This window comes from Pseudopodoces humilis, chromosome 3, assembly GCF_049639895.1.
Source record: "Pseudopodoces humilis isolate 2021_Gansu_Grassland_sample_001 chromosome 3, ASM4963989v1, whole genome shotgun sequence".
Lineage (NCBI taxonomy): Eukaryota > Metazoa > Chordata > Aves > Passeriformes > Paridae > Pseudopodoces > Pseudopodoces humilis.
This window is the reverse complement of record NC_142202.1, coordinates 35,755,748-35,782,306: the sequence shown is the minus strand read 5'-3', so window position 1 is coordinate 35,782,306 and position 26,559 is coordinate 35,755,748. Positions and strand designations below refer to the sequence as shown.

The following is a 26,559-nucleotide window of genomic DNA, read 5'->3' as shown; positions in this document are numbered from 1 at the left end:
TTGGATGCACAATAAAGAGTGCTGAGTAACCATGCTATTGTGCTGCCTGCAAACTAAGAATTAGTGTCATATGTCAGAATTCCCCTAAAGGTACTTGTTTAGTCTAAAAGCAAAGAATGTCTGTTAAAGGCACTGAAAAACTACACATAACCCCAGGGTTGGTTTTGGAATTTCTGTAGCATGTTCAAACAAAACAACATTTTTTTTTTAGGTAGAAACTTAGAAGCAGAAATTTAGAGAAAATTTAGGATGTTTACTCTCTGCTTAAAGCTACACATAACTCTTTGCTATTAAAGTGATTTGCATGTCTAGATCAAAAGCCAAACTCATCCTTAGGCATGCTAGTAAATTTAAACAACAGCTCACAGAAAAGTCTTATCCATTCAGTGTCTCCTGCAGTTTGTATTGCTAGAGATGTCCCATGCCAAAGCCATGGACTGCCTGGATAAGGATTCAGAAAACATTTGTAATAAAAAAAAAAAAAAAAAAAAAAAAAAAAAAAAAGTGGAACTACCCTGGCATGTGGCACTTGTTTGAAGTAAGGCAGGAAGTGGTGAAATTTATTTGTCTAGTAATTTATTTGTCTAGTAATGAAATGAAATTTATTTGTCTAGTGATGACAACTTGATCAAGGAAGCATCTTTCACAAAAAGTCTTCAGCACATCAGGAAACATGGGAATGCTGTAGAGAGCATTTTGAAAAGCTAAGCTGAAATCCACTTCTGTTGTGGAAACCAGTAAACTGAAGTTAAGAAATTAGTTTCAATTTTGCAACCTCTTAAAAACAATAGTCTCATGCTCCTTGCACTGCATAACATTTTCCCTTATATATTTTGTACTTTTCAAAAGATATTATTTCTTCCTAACTGCATTACTTCTATTTGGAAATGTTTTCCCCAAGCCTTCTTAGTTAAATATCTTTCTGATACCTTTAGTTCAGAAAAAAACTAACCTCTGCTACAGGGGAGGTTGCTAGCAAAGGCAAATCAGAAAACACCCCCAAACCACCTTCTGCCACTCAGTCACCTTCTACCTCTGCTTTGGTGGGACTCCAAATTGCTTGCCTCCTTGCAGAGTCAGCTGCTGAGGGCCAGGATGCTTGACCCCACATCGCAGCACGTTCTGCATGGCCACCATGGCCTCCCTGCCCATGACCCTCCCCAGCCAGTGGTCATTGCTGTTGGCTTTGCTACAGACTCTTCCAGTGGTATTCCCCCCAGCTGGTGCTGGTCTGCAGCCTACCTGCAACCCAACAGGTGCACTCAGGCTGGAGTCTCTCACCTGACAGGGCTGTTTGAAAACCGTGGACCCGTGAGTAGTGTTTCCATTTGTTAGTGACTGAAGAAGACATCTTGGGGCTCCACACTGCTTTTGGGAGGAAAGCAAGCTATGGATTTGAATGAGTGCCAACATTATAAATGAGGCTATTACAGGTAGTGCTGGTTTCCTGGAGACATGCTGTTGGTGGAGGTGCTGGTGAGAGACATGACACAGTGAGCACCAAGCTGTGCAGCCTTATGGCACATGTGTTGGCAGCCCTCGGCAACTGGCAGGAGTGGTCTCTAACATATGGGTCATGTGGGCAGTGTGAGGAATAGCTAAGCCTCCAAAACTACATTCCTAAGTATCTGAGTGCCTTGGAGGGGAAGAGCTAGAAAACATGGTGGCAGAGAAAGTGGCCTTCAGAGCCTAGTCCTGGATACTGTGACAACGTAGGTGCAGCCAGAAATTGCTGAGAAATGTGTCTCAGAACCAAACTAACACTGTTTTACTAATTTTGCATATTAGAATATGTTAAAACCTGCTGGTTTTGAATAGAGATGATCTCAGGATTGTTTCTGAGACTGAGATCAAAAAGGGAAACCACATGGACTGGGAACAGGAACTAGTAATTTGTGGTGTTTTGTTTTGAAAACAAACTAAGCCTGCAGTCCTCAACATTGCACAATCTATTTCGTGCTCAGGAATTTTGAACTTCGGCTTTAGGAGATTACCATAAGAGCTTCTACTTAAAATCTAATTATTGCCTAACCTATGTATTTTTTTCTACATACAGATTTCACCAATAAGAAGATGTAGACCACGGAAGACTGTCCCAAATTACCACGTATTTTGAGATGCAATTTGGTGGAAAGGCTTTCTCCAAAACAGGGCACAAGTAGGCTTTTCTGACTTATGTGATGCCAGTATTTGCCCTTGTAACATTTGTACCAAATTGCTCCATGGGAAATACTCTAAAGTTCTCTAACCTCTCACCCCACTCATCATCATGGGAAGGACACTCCTTCTCATGTAGCCTCATTTCCAAGCAGCTTCTTTCTTCCTGTGCTTCATGTCCTAAACCTTCTTCAACCAAACCCAGAAGAACAAAATTTTCAAGTGTTGAAGATGCATTGCAAAGGAGGTGAGAAGGATGGGCTCCCATCATGCTCAGCTGGCTGGCAGCTGTGAAAATACCCCTGAAGTCAGGGAATCCTTACCCTTTTGTAGCTCTGATTCACTGAAGTTGTCCACAGCCAGAATACACAGCCCTGCTGCCAGCTTTCCTCTGTCACACCCCTATTCTATGGGCTGAAGGGTAAATGATGTATTTGGGGGGAACAAAAAAGAATGGAGCCTTCTGAGTCCCTAAAGGAACCTGGCATGGAGCTCGAGAGGCACAGACATGGCCGTGTCCAAACTTCCCAGCAAATGCGTAATTTTGAGAAGTAAAAATTTCCACAGTTTTGTGTACAAGCCTGAACATGTTGGAAATCCCCAGATCATCCTGGTGGGGACATTAAAGGACTGCATGAAGCTACATAAGAACATTCAGAATTTTCCCAAAAATTTTGAGCAATTATGTGCTTTTTTTCATATGAAACAAGCTGCCAGCTGAAGGACTGTTGGCTGCTGTGTTACATGTGTTACATTTGCAAAGATATTTTATAAGGTGATAGGCTGAGTAACAGTTTGCAAAGGCAAGCTGAATGTAATTTCTGCATTCTAGAATGTCTATGGGATGTTCTGTAGAATGAGACACATTAAGGATAACTGACACAGATTTTGTTCTTAATGTGCCACTGACCTCTTAATGCACTCTGAAGTTCTGGAGATAAAGCAAAGATGGGATGGACTTTATAGGTGCTAGAAAGTCAGGTCAGCCACTTACAGCAATGATGTTAAGAACTGCTTAAACCTAGATAATTTGAATGAACAAGAGATGGTTAAAAATACTCTTCCAAATGTAAATGTGTTTCCAGTTTGTAATATGAGATATAAATTTGTGTGTTCTGCTTAAAAAGGGAAGGAAAAAGCTGCAGATGGTGTTATTTTTTATTATTATTTTTTAATTCAAACGAATTTGAATGAGAAATATTGATGCTTCCAAGCCACTGGGAAATTTTATTTCTGATCAAAACTTTGTTGTGGTTTTTTTTTTTTTTTTCCAGGGCCTCAGTCACTAAAAAATGAGCCCAAAGAGGTGACCCAGCCATGTCCTGCTGCAGAGGAGACTAGAGAAGATGGCAAGAGAGATGAGGGTGAGCTGGATGCAGAAAGAGGGAATGGGCACTGTTCTCTGCTGGCAGGGCACCTGCAGAGGATGTGGTGGCAGCCCTCAGACACCACTAAATGTAGAGCTGCCCCAGAACACAGTTAGGTACCAAATGTTTGCAGATCCCAGAGTAAATACTTAGGTAGCTAGCCCATGAACGCCATGCTGCCAGGACTGCCCAAACCTGGCACCTCCCGGTGTTTGTTTGCAAGGGGCAGCTTTACCCACACAGGCTGCAATCACAGCTGGGCACTACAGCTACCCCATAGATGCCTTTGGAGCCTACAGGATTTCAGTAGATCCTGACTTGTCTGTGGGCCACAGTGCTGGAAGAAAAAGTTAATCAGTAATACATGCTCCCGTTTTATCTGAACAAGTCCCTTCACATCCCTCTCTGTGCATCAGCTTGCTATCCACAGGGCATTATCACGAGTCAGCACAAAGCAGTTTTACTCCTGCCCTGCGTCGCGCTCACAGCGGTGCCTGCAGCCCCTTTGGGCTGGGGGCTTAGAGAGTTCACAAGGGGGATTCAGGCTCTGGCAAGAAAGACAGCGCTTAATTTACTAACAGAGATGCAATCTAAACACCTACAGATTTTCTGGGCATTTCTGTGCCTTTCTGAGCCTCTTGTGTTGCAGCGAGAAGCTGTGCTGCCTGTGCAGCATTTACCCAGTTTTCCAAGAGGGAAATGTGCAGCAAATAAACGAACTGGGATGCAAAAGAGTGGCAGCTGCTTTAGGACTGTTGGAGAGGTTCTTTTACAGACAAATGAACCGTCAATTTGTAGTAAGACATTGTTTTCTAAACATAGCGTGAAAACTGTTATCTTGCCTGGCTGGTCATTAGAAGAGAGATAATTATAGTCTCTGTGCGACAGCCGGGCCCAGAACAGGGGCTGCATTGTCCCAGGTCCCAGCTGAGCTCTAGCACAGGCTCCCCAGGCAGTGCTGGGACAAGGGGACTCCTTGTGCCCCGGCAAGTTCAAAGGAGGAATTGAAGTGCTCTAAGTAGGTGTTAAGCACCTATTTCTCTCTCCGACTCTGGACTTAAAAATCTACTCCACAAGAGAGAGAGATGTGGAGGGCAGACCCGTGACTACTGTAGCTGCATCCTCCCTGGCTTTTTGTACAATACATGCTATGATTATTATTTTCCTTTTAATTAAAAAAAAAAAAAAAATCAGACCCCAAATCATCAGTTTTGCAATTCTGTGTTTCTGTTTTTCAACACAGATTAATGGGATCTGTATGATGGAGAGGTTTTCAGAAGGAAGGATATGTTATATGTTCAGTGTCCACTCCCTGAGCCCTGAACAAGAAACCTAAACCTCAGCTGATGCTACAGCAGGCTGGGAGTCCTGGTGTGTACCCAGAGCTTTAGGGGGCCAGAACATCCCTCCAAGGCTGCCAGGAAATTCCAGACTTTTGTTTTTCATTAGCCATCTAGAAAAGACAATGTCACCCCAGCCAGCTGCAGTGGGCCAACACACACCTCGGTGCTCTGGCCCCTTCCCATGCCAGTCCCACCATACAGACAGCTCATCTCTGCAAGTGCCACAGCACCTTTTTTTTCAGTCATAATTGCAGGTAGTAAGCTAAGCTATCACCTTTTCTTTCTCATCTCATCCAGGTGCCCTAAATTACTTACCTATCAACACTTAAACTGAGAGTAGGTTCTAAATTAGATATTAGAAAGAAATTCTTCACTGTGAGGGTGCTGAGGCACTGCCACAGCTTGTCCAAAGAAGTTGTAGATGTCACGTGAAGTATTTTCTGACTAGAGATTTATTTGTGGTTGAGAGAGGAAAAGGAAAAAGTTCAAAATTCTCCAAGCAGACCAGATACAGTCATGTTTTTGATGTCATTGTTGCATAAACTTCAGGTTTGTTCTTAGCAATGTTCTCTAAGAAGCAATGGCCAGAAATAATAGATAATTCTGACATTTCACATGAAGTAATTGTCCTGTTTTTTGGCTTTTGTGTTCACACTGTGGCTCAGGTAGTCCCTTTTTAGAAATACTCTAATTAATTTTGACAAAAAGGAGTGGAAAAATTAATTTCCTTTTTTCCTATTACTTCTGTGAAAGTCAGTAACTGGGTGAAAAGGGAACACCTTGTTAATACCTCCTCTAAAGGCAAGTCTTTTGTAGGATCTCATCCTTATTAGACAAAAGAGAATGGAGTATCTTTCTTGCATTCCAAGTGTGGGAATCTTGGTGTAGCTAGTAAAACTGCTTGGTTCAACCAGTCAGTGATAAGTGCTGTAATTATACCACTAGGGAAAGAAGTGTCTTGCCTTAAGTAAAGGTAGAAGGCCAAGTTAACAACGTAACACTACTATTACAGGTGGAAACACAGTATTGGCAGTACATTCAAAGTTTCTTCTTAAAAATATGTCCTGAATAACTAAAAAACACAAAGTCCTTTTTGTCATCCCAGTGAGAATAGCCCTAGCAACTCAAAGGATTAAATGAAACATGCAATCAAAATAAGTCTGTTTAATATAAGATACTTAGTATTTAAAAATTAATGTTTGTAATGCAATTATTTTTGCTTGAGTTATTTTTGCATCTCTGAAAGAGATCAGTCTTATTGCCATGACTGTCATTCAAGTGATGAACTGAGCAAAGTCTGAAGAAGATGGTAAAACAGAAAAACATAGATTTTCTTTGACTGTAGATTAATGCAAAGTGTTTTTAACTTCAGGATTTATAGAGAAAAACACAAACTACAAACATATACAGCCACATCTCAGTAAAATGTAATTTAAAAGACATCTAAACAAAATTTTCTCTGTGTGTGTGTTTTCTTGTTTTGATGTTTTGTTTAAATTTTGGAGAGGTTAGAGAAAAAAAGTATGCTCTAAGGAGGACTGGCCTCTGGAATGTGTAATTTTGCTTTTTGCTCTGAATGTGGTGTAGTTACCATAAACTCTAGGAACAAAATATTAACCAGAGTTGATATTTAGCTTGGGGCATTTGGTTCATGTTTGTACTAGTTGGAGAGAATTCGCATTTTGAAGAGACTTATCAAGACTCTAATCTCTCTGCAGAGAGCTGAGTGGCTGTGGCAGGCTTGACAATGCTATTCATTTTTGGAGCCTCACCACCCAAACAAGCACTCGGCACAAAAGGATGTATAGAGTCTGGGCTACTGTACCGTTCATACATCTGCATCTATCCATTACCAAGAGAGTTCACACCACAGAAACACACATCACTGAAATAATACCATTTTCCATTCTGTGCCTTGGAGATTAGTGTTTCCCAGTGTCAGGTGGTGTTTATTAATGATACAACACACACCTTCCTATTGATCAAAAAGACTTTGTGAAAAAATGTTGAAAGCAAAACAGTTTTAAACTGAGGAACAAGTTACATTGTCTATCACAAACTATTTGAACAGAAGGCTTGAATAAATGTCTATTGGTGTGTGGCTTATATACACCACTCTTTATCACACAGTAAAGCCCTTGCTGTTCAGGCAGTGAGTATATGTGTCCACTTTAACAGTAGGGGCTTAATGCTTTCATAAATATTTTATGAAGTATATATGAGTAAAGTACAGTTTCATTCTACATTTACATCTTCATCTTCTTAGGTCTTTGATCCTAAGCACATAGCTGGAATGCTAAATAAAACGTTATGTCCCTACAGTTTCTCAACAGTGAAAATATTTAACTATTATCAACAGGCAAAAAACACAACTTCCCCCTCTCCCCCTAAATAAATATAGCAGAAAAACAACATCAGAATTACCTTGCTTGAGGTGTGTAACTTTTTATTCCTTTTCTCCACACAGTATGAAAGTGGTTTTTTTTCCAAGCTTTTCTGTACCCCAAACTCCAGCCAACATTATTCTAGAGAAGGAGAGGCGGGCAGCAGAGGGAGGCCTGGACACCTTTTTTCTTTCAGAGAGGAGCTAATCAAACATTCCCATCAAGCTCCGAGCTCTGTGAAAGGCACATTGCTCTCTCTCCCCCCCTCCCTCCCTCTGCTCCTCTCTCCCTCTCTGTGTCTCTCTCTCTGTCTTTCCCTCTCCCTCCCGCACACACAGATGTACAGAGCTCCTTACACTGATTTAGCAGCCGAATTAGGCGGTCCTGTTTTAAATATACGTTCCCTCCCACATATTTTTGGTAGGGATTTCTATGCTCCTTTTGCTCTAGCCTGTCAGATTTGTCAAGTTTTTCTCTTTTGGGAAGTGAAGATTTACTCAACTGATGTTGTGGCTCATTTTTTTTTTCAGTCTCCCGGTGCAGCTCAGCACTGTAAAGGAATGACTAGAACTAGTAGATGAGAGTAAACCACACAGCCTTAAAGATTATAGCTTCCAAATTAGTTAGTTGCAGATCAGATTTAAAGAGAAAGAATATCTTTTGAAGAGACAGATTGTGATGCCTTTACTTATGTGAATAGCAGCGTATTCCCCCAGCAGTTTCCCTGAAGTCAGAGGATTAGTGACAGAATAACTCTGCGACTCTGGGCACAAAGTAGAAGTATGGCATGAGGGATCTTTCTGATTGAGCTGGATGTGAGAATTTAATAAAATGCTCTCAAAGGCTAATAAACTGTTAAGTGTGACCTGGCCAAATGAGATATACAAAAGGACTAATTTCTTTAAGTATCTGTATGCAGATCTCCTAAAATTCTTGGGTACCTTTAAGAAGAAAAATGTATTGAGATAATCAAGATCACAGCATTTACAAGATTATCACAGAAAGGGCTGGAATCATATTCCAGGATACTAGAATGTATACCATAATTTGCAATTCCATCTAGGTATTCAGAAGTGTATAGATAACATCCGTGGGTGAACATACACCGTTTCATCTAAGATCATTATGGATGGAAAAAAAAAAAAAAATCTAGTCTAAATACAGGAGATTGACTTCAAAACACACATTTTTGAGAATGACATATAATTCCTCATTTAACAGTCCCCTAAATGCATTTAGTTCAAAGAGAAAGTGATTACCTGGTACTTCTAAATATCTACTCCAGTACCTGCAGAAACTGTGCAACAGATCAGCATATTAATAAGCAGTACAGTATCAAAAGTTTATCAACAAATGCCAACTGTGTTACTAAGATATAATGATGCATAATTCATTTGGACTGGCAGAAAGCCTCTTCAGACAGCAAATCTATTAATAGCCCTACCTAGAAGATTTACTGAAAAAACCTGAAACACCACCCCTCACCCCCCCAAGTCTTATTAATTCAAGTTAACAATTTTAGAATATCATCACTCTTTTTATAAGGTTTTGTGAGGTTTAATTATTCAGATAATGAGGAACAAAAGGACCAAGACCTTAGGACTACAGGTTCAGAGGTTCTATATTCTATAAAAGTCTATATACTTGTAAAGACTACAAGTTCTATAGGTACTAGGGGACAAGTATCTAAATACTGGGGTTCTGTAGCTAAGTGGCTGTGTGTCATTTCCCAGTGCTGGTGAAAGGCTGAAGTCCCCATGACAACTCCTTACCTGCAGATGCTGATAGATATGCGCAAAAATCTTTGGGCACAGACCTTCACTGGTCTATAGCCACTTACTTTCCATTCAAGCATCTTATTTTCAGAAATCCATGGGAATCTATGTAGATGTTGATTTGCCTGTATTGCTTTACAGTCTCAGGTCGGTGGGTTACCAAAGAATCTTGATCTCAAACCAGTGCAAGTGAGAGGACTGAAGGCTGAGCTTCTGGAAAACCAAACCATGGTTGGGTGGCAAAGGCACCTGCAGAGCACGCAGCAGGACTGCATCAAAGTAGCTGGACTGGTGTTGAGTGATGGAACTGAGAAACCAGACACAGCAAATGATTGGGATTACTGGTACAGGCAAAAAGTCCTCCTGAGGTTCAGCTTCTGGTACCCGCATCAGCTCGCTGAGGGTTGTAGCTGTTGGCATGTGGGATATTGTCGACAAGGCGTCAAAGCAAGAGCAACAGCGCCTACACCAAGGTCATGCTTCATTGTTGTTGTTGCCGGGTGGCAGTTTTACAAAAGAAACAGCTGATAGACCCACTTTTCATTTTCCATGGATGAATTATCTTATTTGTGGGTAAATTGTACCATGGGCAAAGAGCCAGCATGGTCCTGGCAGGAATTTGCTCAAATGCAGTGGTGTGAGAACACAGCTTTGTTGCTTCCAGAAACACTGCAATGGTGCAGCCCTGTTCACTCTGCACCCACCTTACTCTCCCAGCCTTGCTGGCTCCATCCACTCTTGGCTCAGGGTCAAGAATGCTGCCAGCTGGGTGGCACGTTTCTGCATTGCTGCCTGAGAGCTAACCTGGCATCCTGGAAATGAGCATCCCAGGAACTGTGGAGCAGAAATACTGAGTGGGCAGAAAAAGAAAACTATCTGGTTTGTTATTATTCAGGGTATTCAGCCTCTCATTATCATTTGCAATGGAGAACTGAAGAGTATCAAAACAAAACACTGAGGAGGGCACTGACTGTCTCTTTTTATCACAACATTTCTGAGTGCCGTTGCCTGTGCTCTTTCCTGACAAAGGCAATTTCCAGCCACCCAAGAGCTGGCAACACAAAGAGCAGAAACATGAGGTAGGTCATATTGAATGGCTCTACTTTGGTGCTGGGATTTGCCACAGGGAAAGACTTGTTTGCAAAAGTGATGGCTGTGCAGTCAGGAAGCCACTAATTTGAAGACAAAAGGTATTGAACATGATTGTCTAGGGGATGGACAAGTGCACCGTATCTGTGTGTGTTCATGTCTCCCACATGTCTCCCCATTGCTTCTAGTCTGAGGCCTCCACACGAGTTTTCTGCTAACTCTTAGTAGTATTTGTGGTAGTGGTTTTTAAGTATTACTGTATTGTATTTTTATTTGCATGTTAGTTAAAGCAGGATTTATCACGATCCATTGAAACAAAGCCTGAAAGCAAAAGAATGCAGACCTCTTATCTGTCCCCTGAAGCAGCCAATGAGACCAAAGAGAGTTGAGAAGGTTCTTAACTTTTTGAAGAAAACTTAGTGACCAACTCAGATATTACCTTCACTCTGGAAGATAAAACAGCAGAAAGAGATATGATGTATGTAAGATATGTAAGATGTATGATAGAGGAGATAATCTGGACAAGACTCAGTAAGGAAATTTAGTATTTTCAAACAGTGGTAGCAGCAACCTGGAAGACTAGACAATTGCTGATGGACCTTAGTCACAGACCCTTAAATAAATCTGCATTTTGAGATCATCTGTCATGCAGAATTTTCAAGGTACACAGAGTGTTTGTTTAAAAACCATTGCTTTGGGTAACAGCTGGGTGGTAGCAGCTGAAAATATGACTTTACTGAAGGGAAGCTCACTGCACTTAATCTAATCCTCATCAAAACCTGACTCAACAATTTTTAACAAAGCATTTTTAACAACATAACTAGTGGACATATATTTCAGCTAACACAAAAATGTGGGATTCCTCATGCTTCCCTCTCTCTGCGTGCAGTCATTCACAGGTAAATGAAACAGGGAAAGCCTCCCCAATTTTGAAACGCAAATAAACTCACATGTTTTGGGTTTGATGCTCACCAACTGGTATGGCTCCTGATCTGAAAAGAGGCTACTGTGTGGGAATCATCAGAGAAAGCTGTAGTTTTGCACTTTTTGCACTTACATGTCCAAATTCAGTCCAAGTTCATTACTGACTTGGTCCATTAGCTTTTGATCACAGCCGACCTTTCTGGAGTGATTCACATGAACAGGTCAAACTTTTGTTGAAAGATGAAGAGAGAAAGGTTTTACTGAGTTCACAGAACAGGTCAAAATCTAAGTGAGAGCAGAGGATGGTGAATTCAAAGACCATAACTTGCTTCTAAGAGGTCTGCAAAAGGGTTGACAGGCATATAGATCCAGTAAAGCAGGCATGTGCTGCAGCCCAATCCATTCTGTTCCTCTCCCCAAAATTCAGGAGGAATTTCTGGCTTTACTGCTGTAGGCACAGGCAAAGAAAAGACTCTTCAGATATGTTATAAAACAAGATATGCCTGCACAATTTTTAGAGAAATCTGAATTTAGGGAAATTTTTCCCATTGGAAAGTAAAGAGTTTCTCACATACCAGATCTTTCTCCCACTTCTGGGACTCGAGGCTCACAGTGCTTTGTCTGGCATGAGGCCGTGGCCACTCTTCTAAAACCATGAAATCATTTTCTCTCCAGGTTGTGTGTAGGAAATATTTCAGACCCAAAACCGAACTAACCAGCTTGTGATCATTACACAGAAAGTGCTGAATGTATCTTCTCAGCTGATCACTGTGGGCTTAGTAAGGCAGTCCTGACTCTGCATACAAGGGACAGAAAACAGACAAATTAAATGATTTCTGCAAGACAACATGTAGCTATATCCCATCTAATCCCATCCAGGTGCTTAAACAGAAAGGAAAAAGTTTTCTGCTCTCAAGTAATTTACCCTCGAGCCTTTTCAACCAAGTACTACCACAGGAATCAGAGAGCAGAATCTTACAACACCCCAAGATGTCATGCACAGCCTAGCAGTGCTGGCTCTGTTCAAAGAGAGCATGGTTGCACATGTTAGAGTTAACTCCTAACAAGTGGAGCTCAAATTCTGCAGTTTTTCCACATTTTTCAAACTCCGTGAAATAAAATCTTAACTTATGCAGTATTACACTTAAGGCAAATTCGTCTTAAAAACCATTTATACCTGAAAAAAACAAATCAGAGAGAACAGAGTGGGGAAGTTAAAAGTATAATTGGGATGGCAAGGCAGCTAGGGGGTTAACATTGTTTGGCTTTAGCTGCTTAAAGCACTTATATTGAAATGGGCCTGAAGTAAATAAAATAACCAGTGTCCTGTAAGGCTTATATAAAATACACTGATGTGTTTGTCTAGTTTTTGAGAAAGGTAGGGAGGCTGAATTATGTGTGCTGTAGCCCTTGCCAGCATCAGAAATGTCTTTAAATAATTAGAGCAGTTGGGTAGCCAGGGGTCTGTTTTCACTTTTTTATGAATGAGGAGACCTCATGGGCCAAATGAATACATAATGTTGGCATGCTTGGTTAAATGGATGTACACCAAACTTACAGTGTGTAAATATGAACCACTGTGTGTTTCCCAGAGAAGATGGCAAAGGCCGTGTTTCCTGAGACTGTAGAGAAGTTGGGCTCTGTCAGTAAGTGCCCAGGCCCTCGTTCCTTTGTGTGCCTCAGACTGAAAAAAAAGTGACAAAAGATGACAAAATCAGCCCTTTTAGGTTTGCTGGGACCATGTTCAAGAGAGAGCTGATAAATACCTTATCCTGGGTCTTCTGCAGCATATAGCAGGGGAATGGGGCCCTGGGAGCCTGCAATCCCTATCCCAATTGGCAGGCTCACAGGCTCCAAGGATGAAGGTTTGTAGTGGGGAATAGGAAAGGGATTTCATTTTTTCTGTGATTGATACATGAAGAGCTTGAATCTTTCCAGTTGAACAGTGACCATTTTAACTGTCATGGATTTTAATTGTTGGAGTTTTTTTCTAAAGCTCTGAGCAGTCACTTTTGGAAACTTTCGACCTTGCCAACCTCTACAGTTATCAAAAGATGTAAGGAAGAGTGAACTTGAGCTTGGAACAAGAATCTAATAAGGCATTTGAGCAAATTCAGAAGTTACAGATCTCTGTTCAATGTTTGCACACTCTGAGAGCATTTTAACATGTATTGCATTAACTGTGGACATGCAGACTACTAGCTAGCTACTAGCTAAGACTAACAAGTCTGGTGCATTTGCTTATAGTTCTTGGACTGTAGCAGAAAGAAACAATGCTCAGATATTCCTTTCCTTTAATTATTTCAATATATATCTCTGTAGGAAAAAAGGAAAGAGGTGGAGGATACACTTGCATTTGAAGTACAACACAGAGCTACCACAGGCATCAAGAAATCTTCATCATTTTTGCCTTGCAGCTGAATATACCCATACCTCCTATGCCCCATATTCCCAATGTCTGATTTAGAACAGAGGTTGCCATGAATGCTATGTTGAAACAGAAATAAAGTGAACAGTAAATTCAGGAGCTGGAAAAGCCTCCATCACATTTGGGATCAGGAAATGCCAAGGGTGGAAGAGGAGTTTGCCTTGATTGTGTCTGCAGACCTTTGGATTTGAAGAGGTGTAACCAGCTCTAAAAGCTGTGACATTATGGAGGTAGACTGTGATATTTGTATCTCTCCAGTCTGCTTTCAGAAACCAAGATGCTGCCACAATGGAAATCAATTTTAGGTTCCACTTTTTGGGCAGAACTTGCAGTTATTGCAGATAGAATTGTATCGTGACTGAACAGAATTGGGTCTATAAGAAGTGCAGCATATGGGTTTTGTTCATCTAGAATCCAGTGTAGGTGGGGATTGAGTCTTCCCGGGTTAAGTGGGATATATTTCACTTGTCTACTACGTCATATAAAACCTGATTCATCACCGTAAGACTTCTTTTATGAGGAGTAAAATTATCTGTTCAGGAGGGTGTTCTTTGTTAATCAAAAGTCTCAGCAGTGATGGATTTAGTGTTGAAATTTGCAGCTGAGGACCAGGGCCCTCAGAAAATACAAATTACTTTTTCAGTATGCTTTCCCTGTCTGCCCACTTCCAGTGCAAGCCACGTGCTATCATTGGTACTGTTAATTCCATTTGCCAAGAATACCAGGTCTCACTCTGGATCTCATGTGCCTTACCTTGGCAGTAAAATTCAACTGTTCACTGCAAATCAGGCCTGGAAAATGTAAACCCAGTAACAGTCTTCTGTCTGTTTTCCTGACTTCTTTTCTGATGCTTTTTATGTTTATGCTCTGTAGGGCATCAGGTGTCAGAGCAAATAGGTGATGCCAGTAAAAGCCACTTCACAGTGGAGAGCTCATGGCTGTCTCCCAGCAGCTGAATGTATCCCCTCTGTGGTGCCCTTATCCTTGTCTCCTCCAGCATTGGCTCTTGGTACTGAAGACTGTTCAAAATGCAGGTTGTTTCTGGAGGCAACATGCAGAAATTAGAGTGCTGCCCTGGCAAGCAGAAGTGTCCAAACATGCAGCAGGGCCAGAACTGCCAGGGTGTTTAGCGGGTGGATTAATGTATTTTCTTCACTGGCATTTGACAGAGCTTATGAGAAGCCCTTCTGCATGTGACCCTGAGCACAGGATTGCCATGTAAGGCTTAACACTGTTCTCTCCCAGCTGAGTAGTGGTGGCCCTCCTCTAGGGTCTCCTTTCCCACTATTCTTGTAGAGACCTTTGCCTCTAGGGAAGAAAAATTTCTAAGAGGGAATGTAAGTGGTGGAAGGGGAAATGGGGCCTTGGGCTGGTGTGGTAATGAGGGATCTCAGTATGGGGTGGAAATACATGGGTTCTCTTAACTCTTGGGTAGTGTTGCACTCTTTTTGTGTGGATCCAGGTCCCAGAACACCATCACTGGAAGATGGTACACATTGTGGAGGTAAAATATCCCATATTTCAGCAGGGTTGAGTTGAATTGGAACCGTAGGGCCCTGGTGCTGGGGGCTGGCAGAGTTGGGGAAATAGGAAGGGAAAGCTGGGATCCTGCTGGAGGGATGGGGCAGGAGGAAGGTGCTGGGGGTGCACCTGGTGACCTATGATCTAGGTACAAGGAGGATATAGAGTGATGCAAAGGCCTCCTTGGGCACACAGACCCCAGTGGACTGGCAGAAATGCCAGAACTTTTCCTTCTTGACATCCTTGTCCTGTCCCTGTCCTCCTTTCACTTCCAGCAGGATGGGAGAGAGAGTGTTTCTGGTGTTTCTTTAACTGATCACCTCCAAGGTGTTCATTGCTGTGAATAGTACTGTGAGGGTATTGAAGCTCCAGACTGCTGTCAGTCACTAAAACCATTCCAAAAATTATCCTGCTGTATGTGAACCAGCCTGACACTGGAAAGGCTTTTGTCTCTCCAGGGCAGCAAGCAGGAAGCTCACTTCCCTTCCTCCCCCTCAGGATATTTGTGACTAAGATTTTATTGCTGTAGGTGTGCAGAAGGGCCAGGGCTGGGGAATGCAGGCTGTGCCCCTTTTTGCTGCTTATTTCCACCATTTTACCCAGGCATCAATTTTCCAGCCCTACAGAGCAATACATTTCCACTCACAGGGAGGGATGAGGTGTTCCCTAAGGGACAGAAGATGTAGACAAGTTTCTGCAGTGCAGTAGCCTATATCTACACTTTTTATGAGCCAGCTATTTTTCACAATCAATTTTCACCCAGAAAGCAGAAAACAGGCAGTCTGCATAAACATCACTCAACGCAGTAGCAGTTCAATTAACTATAAACTCAGTAATGTAGAAATAAAGTAGAAAAGAGAGTGATCTTTCTTCTATGATGCTTTTGAGGGCCACACAAATTTCTAATGCAATTTTAAATCCTTCTCTGAAATCAAACCTTGAGAAGAAATGCTGCTCTTTTGTTATATGTAAAAGAAAGGAAAAACTCTTCAAACCTTATTAGAAAAATAAATCTGTCTGAATAAGCTCTATTCTCCATTCCTTGCCTCCAGTGACACAACTATATATCATAATGTAAGCTCTGTGTTTTGATCCCCAAATCAAGTAAATTACTTCTAATAAACTGCTTAGTCACAAACACAGTTTTGCTGGAAAGACCATTTGCATTCTTATAATTTCCAGCATTAAATCTCCCAAAGAATTGTAAGAGGAAAGTCTCTACATTTTCTGCTTGCTAACTGAGTATTTTGTGCTGTGAAAAATACTGTAAATGCTTTCCAAGTATTTCAATAATTGACATTTTCCACCTTAGGTTTTCAAAGCTCTTTTCAACAAAGAGCAAACAATGAAAGAGAGTGAAAAATAATTTTGGGAGAGAGAAACTTAAATCCCATGCATGTTCTTAGAAAGTATCAGAAGAAAAAGAAAAGGAAGCAGCTTTTACAGAGCTTACAGAACCAAGTCTGAGAAGGTATTTTTGGTACTTTCAGTACTACGAGTAAGACAGGGACAGACTTTTTAGCAGGACTTGCTGCAATAGGTCAAGGGGTAGTGGTTTTAAACTGAAGAAAAGTTGATTGAAATTTAATAAAAGGAAGAAGTTTTTTGTAGTGAGGGTGGTAAAATACCAGAACAAGTTGCCCAGAGAGGTGTGGATGTCTCATCCCTGGAAACATTCAAAGTCAGGCTGGATGGGGCTCTAAGCAGCCTGATTGACCTGAAAATTTCCCTTCTCAATGTAGAAGGATTAGAGTAGATGACACTTAAATGTCCCTTCTAACCCAAGCTATTCTATGATTTGATGATAATTGCCTATTTTTAATCCAGAAAAAAACCTGCAAACAAAACATGTTGCAGACAGGTTCTGGGTTTACCAGCCCTATGAGGGATGCCCACAGACATTAATAGAATCAAAGAAGAATCAATACTGAAAGACTCCTTTAAGATCATCAAGTCCAGCTCTCCACCTGACACCACCACAGTAATCCTTAAACCACTAAACCACCACGCAGGGCCACCCAGGCCTCTTAAACACCTCCAGGCATGGTGACTCTACCTCTTCCCTGGGCAAGCCATTCCAGTGCCCAACCATCCTGAAAGTGAAAATATTTGTTTCTAATGTCAAACCTGAATCTCCACAGTGTATCAGTTTAGAGCCATTCCCTCTGCTCCTCTCACTGCAGATATAGTAGAAGAAACTACCCCCAGCACACTACAATCTCCTTCCAGGTTGTAGAGAGGGATGAAATCCCACCTGAGCCTTCTCAAGACCAAACAAACCCAGCTCTCCCAGCTGTTCCTCATAAGACATGTTTTCTAGTCCTTTCACAAGCCCTCTTTCTCTTTGCTGGACGTGCTCCAGCACCTCAACATTTTTTGTAAAGTGAGGCGCTCAGAACTGAATGCAGTGCAGCCTCACCAGTGCTGAGTACAGGGCAATGGCCACTTTCCTAATCCTGCTGGCCTAACTATTCTTGAAACGTGCCTTCTTGGCCACCTGGGCACATGCTGGTTCATGTTCACCCAGCTGTTAACCAGCATTCCCAAGTTCCCTTCTTCAGAACCGTCCTCAAGCCATTCTTCCCCCAGCCTGTGGTGCTGCAGGGGGTTGTTGTGACCAAACTGCAGACCTGGCACCTTACCTTATTGAACCTCCTGCAGCTGTGCTCAGCCCGTTGATCAAGTCTGTCCAGGTCTCTGCAAAGCCTTCCTACCCTCAAAGAGATCAGCATTCCCAGCCAACTTAGTGTCATCTGGAAATTTACTGAAGATGCACTCAATCCCCACATCCAGATCCTCAATGCAGATGTTAAATGCGGCTGGCCCCAAAACTGAACCTGGGGGAGCACCACTAGTGATTGGCTGCCAAGTGGATTAAACTGCATTGACTACAATCTCTGGGCCTGGCCATCCAGCCAGTATTTTTCCCATCAAAAAATCCAGCTGTCCAAGACATAGCAGCCAGTTTTTCTAGGGGGATGCTGTGAGAGACTCAAACTCTTTACTGAAGTCTGGAGAGAGCACATCCACAGCCCTCCCCTCATCCACCAGGCAGGTGACCTTGTACTAGAAGGGCTGTGACAAGGCCACCCTGCCATTCAGGGTTCTAAAGACACATGCTGTGAAAATGCATGTGCTGGGGGAATGAGCAGCTCAGGACCAGGCAAAAGGGAAAGGTTTCCTGCTGCTTCATCCGCAGCCCTGCAACACCCTGATGTCCGCTGGGATCAGTGCCTGGGCTTTGGTTTGCAAAATCAAATGGGTTTTTTTCTTGCATCCCAGTAGGGGTTGTGAGCCCCTGGCAGAAGGCCAGGGAAAAGTAAGGTCAGAGGAAGGCCTCTGTTGTGTTAGTTTTGGTGAGTTACAGCCACAGCCATACCTTGGTGTCCAGATCCTGGTTCAACTCTTTTGTGTCTTCACTGACAGCTCACCAAGGCAGAGCAGCCCAAAGCTGCTTTGAACTCTGCATGGTGAGTTTATCCTAGGCTGTTCAGTGCTAGTGATGGTTTCTGTGAGTCCCTTACCAGAAAGTGAAGACATTTATGATCAGAGAGAAACGTCTGGCATGTGGTGTTTGTGCAATGCGCTTGCAGGGGGAACAGAGGAGACAATACTGATTCACACCAGTATAAGAGAAGAGGTGTCAAGCCTGCAGAGGTGCCTAAAATGGTGTGTTCCCCTTCTGAGTGAGCTAATAAAGTAGGAAACCAAGCTGTGCCAGCTACAATGTGAAATATTACATGCTAGCCTCTGTTACAGCCCCCTGATTGCCTTGGCTGTTTGCTCCAGTGTGCCGGAGCAGGGAAGCTGCTGCTGCCAGCCCAGGTGAGCTGTAAATAGAGGCTGCTGAGGCCTCTGGTGCAGTGGTTCTGTGTACAGCCCCTGCTGTGTTTGGTGAGCTGCCCTTTCACACGTCCTCCTCACGGGCTTTCTGCCATCCAGCTGTCAGTGCTGTGGATTAGGATAGTTTATGTAGATATACTCTGAATCACTGCTTACAGGAGTTACCTGACAGGAGACCATCAGAGGCGCACTCTGTCTCCTTTGTGGCAGTGCATTGGAAAGCCTGCAAAGAACCTGCAAGTGCTAACTATAACTGTTTCCATCCAACTATTCTAGTCCTGATAAGCAGACACTAATCTTTTTGGAAATTACATTTTAAAGATTCTGCTGCTCTAAAGCGAATTCCTTTGGTCTTCAGAAAATTAATGCTTTACAGCTTTCTTTTTTAATTTTTCTTTTCTCCAGTGAATGAATACGCTTTTAATCTAGAAAAAAGTCTGTTTAAAAGAAGGAGTCAGAAAATTGAAACAAGTCCTGATTTGTATGTAATAAATAAATAGGGTTAATTTGTGAAAAGTAATTGGCTTTTGTTTTAAAGTCTGTTGCTTCATTTGTTTCTTTTCAAATGTAGGGTGGGGAAAGGAATTAGTGTTACTGTGAGTGATGCATTTTGCCAAACAACTCTGCCTAGCTATGTGAAGTTCTGAGTAAACTCCCTGTTTAGTTTGTTTCACATTTTCAAGGCTAAACTTTCTGAAGGCCACAGAGCTGGGGCACAAAATCAGGGTAAATGTCTGCTAAGGATCCAAGAAATGAAAGACGATATAGAAATTGAATTCAAACGACATCTGCACAGTGCTTTTTTCCATCATCACGTCTGCTCTTCTACAGCAATGGTTCATGCAAATTAAGACATACAAACAAGAACTGCTCAGAAAGTGAGTGATCAAGAGCTTAGCAGCACTTGTAGGAAACTGGAACAAATGCTAGATTTCATTTATTTCACTCTTTATTTTTTTATTTTTTGAAGAGGTTTTTGAAAACATTAAAACAGTAGTAAGGTCTTTTTAATTAAAAGAAGGTAATGTCTTGGTGTTTCATCTGTAGGAAATTGTGACAATGCAAGGAAGAACCTCCACGGAGTCAGATGGTATGAAGAAGATGAAAGTTAGGAACTAGATATTGATACTTGGGCTGAAGTATCAATTTGAAGAAATTTGCACCATCCTCTCTTCTACCATCAACTGTTTTATACAGTGGAAATCAACTTGTTGGAATAAGAGCTGTCTCAGGCACCCCATCAGTGGGACAGTGGAAGTGATATGTGCATGTTCTATGCATAGAATAGAATATATATATCATAAATATATATATAATAAATATATATATCATAAACAGTTGATGGAGAGTGTCTAATTTACTGCTGTCGGTGTGGTTGTTGCTTCTAATTTACAAAACTCTAAAAAGTTTGGGAACAGTTTTATGCACAAGGATTTAAATAAGAGAGACTAACCTTACCTGGCAGCACCCAAGCACTTGGCCTTGGTGTTCTCCTTTCTCAGCACTTCACATGCTCTGTGACTTGACCTCATGTTAAGACCATGTGGATGAAGTCTTTGCAAGTTGCAATTAACCGTTTTGGTTTTGCTTTCAAGGAGCATTTTTTCCCTCAGTCCATCAACAACAAATCTTACAGGCCTGGTCATCATGTCCTGATATTGCTGTGGCCATAAACACCATTGTTGAGTTGTTGCTTGGGGCTGGGAGTAATTTCATCCTGGATTTGCAAGGGTTAATATTTGTGGTAGGTCTTCCTGAGAAAAAGTGCCCATGATGGGGTTTGTTGTAGTCCACAAAGCTTCTTTATCACAAGATTTTACAGAGTGAGGCTGAGGATTGGAGAAGTATTACAAGGAATTTGAACCAAAGCCCTGAATTTTCATTCTTCCAGGCAGGCAGAGGAGTTCTTTCTCTCTCTAAATGATATTTAGGGATTTCTGCAGCTGAATGCCATCATCAAAGACAACATTTCAAATGAATAGCCGTACACATATTCTCCATGGCTGCCATATGAATAACTATGAACACTTCTCAATCTTCCTCTTCCCACTCTCCTCTCCCACCTCAGCTAAAGCACAAACACTCATTTCAGGGCTAAAGATATACTATTAAATAACTTCTGACATTTCTTTGTTCCTGCCTAATGAAGGCTGGGTTGATGAGCTAGAGAGAAGTTTTATATAAGCCCTTGCTGAGATGTCATCCTAGGATTGGAAGTGGGCAGCACTGACAATTGTTAGCATTTGCATCTGTAGCTAATTTAACTGCAGGTGTGCACGTCTGCATTCTCCATGTCTGTATGTCTGTATGGCATACAGGGCTTTGTTGTATTGGTTTTGAGCCCCAGTAGTGTGTCACAGTCCTGAGGACTGTGGGGTTCAAAGAGCAAGCCACACTGCTGTCCCCTGTGTGCTAACAAGAGGTCTCTGTGTGCCTTTGTTTGGAGGGAGATGCCCCACCAGGGACATGCCAGCTGCTTCTTTTGGCTTTTCCAACCCTTTCAAAACACTTTTACACTCTGCTTCTTCCATTAATTGGCTTATTTGTTTTTTAAACTTGTTGCTGAGGAAGTCAAATTGACCACACCAGATTAACAAAGCCTGAAATAATTTTAAGTCAAAGTACTGCTGAAGAGGGAGGCCAGCTACGGAGACCAGACCAGGTTTCTGGCCCTGCTGAGAGTACTTAATCCTTGCTGGGTTTATCCAGATGTCATGGAAGGATACCTGGATGGCAGCCAGAGATGGGAAGCACATCCCTTTGCTACCTGGTCTGGTCATTCATCCTCTGTTTGTAACCTGTGCTAATACAGGGATTTACAGACCAACAGGAATGAGCTGGTTTTCCTCTGGGGTGTCTGGAAAAGCTGTCTTTGCTGTGTAGGGCTTAAGCTAACAAATGAAAATACTCAGTTCAAAATGAGGGCTTCCCGTTGTTATGTGTAGGTCAGGGTTGCAGGACACTTCTGCCCTTTGGAGGTTAGGTAAGTCAGTGAGATACCATAAGTCTGGGAGACCAACAGATGAGGTAAACCTAGTGTTGTGATAAAGCAGAGAAAATAATTTAAACAACTTTAAGACTGCAAGGACCCATATAATACCTAGACTTTACTTTGCTTGCTATATTAAAAAAATTAAGATAAAGATTTTTTTTTAATGGCAGAAGTTCTTTGGGTACATTCTGCTACTTAGAAAGCAATCAAATTCTTCAAGACTGGAGGCAGATGAGGCATGTCATCTTCATCAAAACCTTTGGGATCTACAGCTGAGAGACCATATGTTTAGCATCCTTAGACCTGACTGTGCCCATTGAACTACAACTGAACTTGCTGGGTGAAGTTCTACACCAGATTTTGCAAATGGAAGCATTAGGGAAAAGTCTTTAGGTTATTGAGCAGATTCACTGAGTGGGTCTTATTTGAAGACCATAATTTTATAAGGCCAGAAATATCCTTCCAGGAGTAGATTGTAGCAATATAGCTAATAATGTTGTTAGCTTCATTCCTATTGTGTATACTTGTAAAGGGGAGAAGACCCCAAAATCCATGTTGTCTTTGCAGGAAACATTCAGGGAGATTACTCTCAGTAGAGTTTTTTTTTTTGGTGCATGTGCTAGATCATTTCTGCTAGTATGGTAGATGCCTGAAGGGCTCATACCTGAGAACCAGGTATGAGCTAACCTTGTGGGACCTCCCCGTGATTTGCTATTCCATTTTCACAGTAGGCTAGGAGAGGAAAAAGCATTTGGCAAAAATTGCCCTCTTCATAGTAAGAATTCTTATTACAAGTTGTTTTGGTAGAATACCCACCCCTGCTAGCTTTCTGACTGTTGGCCATGCTCTTCCCCATCCGTTGCCAAAGCCTCTCCCAATAATGCGTGTTATTATGGGATGTGCCAATAAAACAAGCTGAAAACATGAAGCTTGAAACATGGGATTTCTGTTAGACTGACAATGGAGAATTGCAATGCTGCTTTTCCTCAGGTCATGGTGAATCAACAGAGAGGGGAGTGGACACCACCAGCCATTACAGAGAGCCAGTGAGTGGGGCATAAGCAAACAGCAGGTCTAAAGTAACCTGAGAAAGACTCAAGGGTGCTGCAGTCCAGGAGCTGACAGAGTTTTCTTCTTATCTGTTCTAATTTTTGATGTCAAGATTTTTGGCTCCTTTATCAGCATAAATACCTGTCTAGTTATCCTAGTTCTGAACAGGTCTTTTCTCAGAGCCTACTAAAATTCACATTTTCCCAGACTTCTTGAGTCCATGTGCTTAATCTCTTGTCAAAGCTCTGATTTCCTTCAGAAGTCAAAGTAGTTAAGACTTCTTTGTGAATAATGTGTAGCATCTTTCAAAGAATAAGATGTATCTGCTTTCCAAAGTGGATGACTCCAGTGATGTGGAATGGTCTGGCAATAGCTCCTCCAAATTGTGGGCAGATATGGGTCTCATCTCTGGAACTAAGAACTTAAACTTTCAAATTCTTGAACTGGTCATTTGCCTGGGATGATTTTTTCTGATAGGACACACAATAATGCTGATGTTCTTGACTGCCTTTCAGCAAAAAAAAGCTGAGAGCTGGATTGTCAAGTAACATGCTATCAATTGAGGGTGAGCTAAAGCCCATTTTCTATTCCCTTTAAATCCTTGTGTAAGCTGCATGTTATTTCACAATTGGCTATCTTGCTCTCTCCAGTGTTGTTCATTTCCTACAGCAGTTTACCAGTGGTGCAAAACATGTCCCGAGTTCTCCCAATTCACTGTATGAACATTAATGTGATATGAATCCATCAGAAATTTGTCTTTGGCACATGATAAGGCTTTGCCAAGCCACATCACAAAGAGATGCTCATGCTCTCACTTGTGCTGCCAGACATTATTCTTGACTTCACACTTTGTTTTGCAAATACTGTGGCAGATGTGACACACAGAGGTGCCTTGTGTTTGGGCAGCTTGCAGTGACCTTCTGCTGGACCCAGCAGAGGTGCCTCTGGCCACACATGCACCCTCCAGGACCATCCCAGCTTTGCTCTAGCAGTGGTTCTTTCCAGCAGCCAGGTTGGCTGGTGTACAGTGTCAAAGGCTACAGAAAGCTGTCAAATATCAGCCAGGCAGGGCATTTATTGCAGTGTTTTTGTGAGTCCTTCCACTCTCCTTTTACTAGGTTACATCCTATTACATAATTAAATGCTGTATGTTTGTTATCCCCAGGGGGCTTTTGTCTCATTCACTGAACACTAAAGAAGATGATTATTGGCACAGACAGCTGGTAGTTCTTTTTTTATTTTTATTATGCAGTGTGGCCCTGTTTTCTCAATATATTAGCAATGGGCTTACTACATTCCTTTTAGTAATTTTCTTATTGTTCTGTGTTCCTACTGTAGTACTATCGGATATTCTTTGAATCTTATATTTATACTTGTACTTCTGCACACCAAGACATTTTTAGTCTTGCTTACCTTTTATGATGCTACAGAAATAATCCAACCCAGCAAAGAAAGTCCTTTAAGAAGTATGTGTAAAATACATGTGTGTACTCAAAGCTATGGAGTAAAGCAAAGGTCCAGATGACAAACTTCTGCTCTCTCCTGCAATTCACTTACCTTTTTTGGTCTGAGTCTGGGTATATGAAGCTCTTTAAGAGTCTTCCAGGCACAAAGCTTCTTGCAGGATCTGTGGATATGTGTATCCAGTAGTGCCCTTACTCCATTCTTCTGGAGAAGACCGTGTTTTCAGTCTTAGCCTGCTTCATCTGGAATCCCCTAATTGCCATCTCCCAGGAAGCAGGAGTACATGCTGATCATGAGGACCTTAGAGGTATTTTTTCCCAACTGCACAAGATTGTAGCTTTTCATATTCCTTCATCATCAATGCAGGAAGGGATTAGGGAGTCTTTGCTGTAGACGGGAATTTGGCACTTCAGACCAAAACAAAACACAGAGCCATTTTACCCTGCAGGAACCTTGGTCTGCAGAGCTCCTGAAGTGCTTGCAAAAACCCTTTGCATTTGTTGATTTACTGAGGAGTTTGAACTCCATGCTTTCAGCAATTTGAGAGGTAGGCAGAGGGACACACACAGCATTGAAAGAAAACTTGGTTTGCCAGGCTGGCTTGAAAACAGAGCCAAGGTAGTATTACCAACCCTTTTTGTTATTGCCTGAGGTGAAACTATTCAACAGGGTAGCAGCAGAACAATGTTCTTGCTGAGCCTTATCCTCAAGGAAGGGGTTTTGTCTCCATCTACCTCTCCTGAGGAAAGTGCAAAACCATAGGCCATGCTGGATGGGCACACTCTAAATCTCTCATTGTGTCAGTCTGTGCAGCCAAGAATGAAGAACTTGTGGGCTGAAGAGAGAGCTACCAAGGGGGTGCAAGCCTGAGTAGTTCACACTGTAATAAAATCACTGTCTTACGGGGGGATGAAGGGTTTCTTGTTTTCTGGTCTCTGCTACGAGAAATACTTTTACATGAGTCATTAGATAAAAACGCATAACAGCACTGAGAACAGGGACTAGACTGGAGTAGGCTATCCCACTCCCTCCAACTACACACTCAAGTTATTCATGTTTGCATTAGAAATGTCAAAACTATTAAGAAATGCTGTTTTGTATTTCAATGTGCCAACATCCTGAAGGGTTTTCAGCTTGGCAAAAATGCTAGCAGGGGAAATGTGGGCCCAAGAGGTTTTCTTGGCATAAATAAATAAAGGATTATCATATTTTTTTTTCCCTCTCCCCAGTCCAGAAGAGGCTATTTTTAAATGTGGAAATTGAATAGAAGTAATCCTGAATTAACTTAATTGTTTGAACTCTGTAGCCCCAGTGAAAAGGTGGTGTCGGTGACAGGGATGTTGGTAATCCAATTGCAAGGCCAGGTTGTACATGTGAGTATTAATAACTGCACTTTGTGATAAATAACTGCAGTGATTTTTCTATAATACTGATATTTTGATAATTATGAATAATATTGATAATAAGAAGTAATCAAGTCAGAGCTGATGAGATTTTGATACACATGAATTATGTGGCCATTAAGAACTCAACCGCTGAGTGTACTAATCAATAGCTAATCAAAACAGCTGGGGTTGGAAATTAATATGTAGAGTAGCTAAAGTCATAATTTAAATGGTGACTTAAGGGTTTCAAGCATTTTTCAAGGTGACTTCATTATGCACATCATTTTTTCTAGGGTGTTTTAGCAATGTCAAAAAGGCTGTGATTACAGAAATGGATAATGAACAGCTAGCAAGATTTTGGGTGGGTTCCTTGCATTTAGGATAAGATCTCTGTCTCAGATCCTGCTGGGACAAGCCAGAAAATGCTGACAGCATCCTTCCAAAATGGTAGAATAACTTTTACCAGATGGTGCTACTGTTTTGGTGTGCCATGCATGAAAACAACACCAGCAATTACAAAATCTCACAGTAGAATCCAGGGCTGATCAAGAGAGACAAAAGGAGCCTACAGGCCAGAATTTCTGTGCCCAAGGCAGAGAGATCTAAATATTGTTCTCCTACCTAATGACAAGAGACCATTTGGATACTAGCAATAGACATGAGATCTCATTTGTGCAGGCTGGCACTAAGCCATTCAACACAGACAACATTGAAATAGGCCCATGGCTGAGACAGTGGAAGAATTAGGTCCTGTTATGCGGTCCATGCAGTCCATGCCTGCTCTGTGCCTTCACAAAATGGGAAGTGCCAGCACTGGGGTGGATGTCCTGTGTCACG

The 26,559-nt window shown here is 41.9% G+C and overlaps 2 protein-coding genes across 9 annotated transcripts in view; one reads left to right on the top strand and one right to left on the bottom strand.

The window, feature by feature from the left end:
• Positions 1-7,554, bottom strand: part of VIT (vitrin) — a 52,656-nt gene extending 45,102 nt beyond the window's left edge. For both annotated transcript variants that reach the window (XM_088052828.1, XM_088052829.1), the window contains exon 1: positions 7,292-7,554. The gene's annotated coding sequence lies outside the window, so the exon portion shown is untranslated. The remainder of the gene's footprint in view (positions 1-7,291) is intronic.
• Positions 1-20,079, top strand: part of STRN (striatin) — a 136,934-nt gene extending 116,855 nt beyond the window's left edge. For 3 of the 7 annotated variants that reach the window (XR_015772158.1, XR_015772154.1, XR_015772151.1), the window contains 3 exons: positions 2,057-2,404; positions 3,432-3,521; positions 9,168-10,738. The gene's annotated coding sequence lies outside the window, so the exon portion shown is untranslated. Of the gene's footprint in view, positions 1-2,056; positions 2,405-3,431; positions 3,522-9,167; positions 10,739-19,878 lie in introns of those variants that run through there. The other 4 variants (XR_015772152.1, XR_015772153.1, XR_015772155.1 and 1 more) reach the window with 4 other exon arrangements.
• The last annotated feature ends 6,480 nt before the right edge of the window (positions 20,080-26,559 follow it).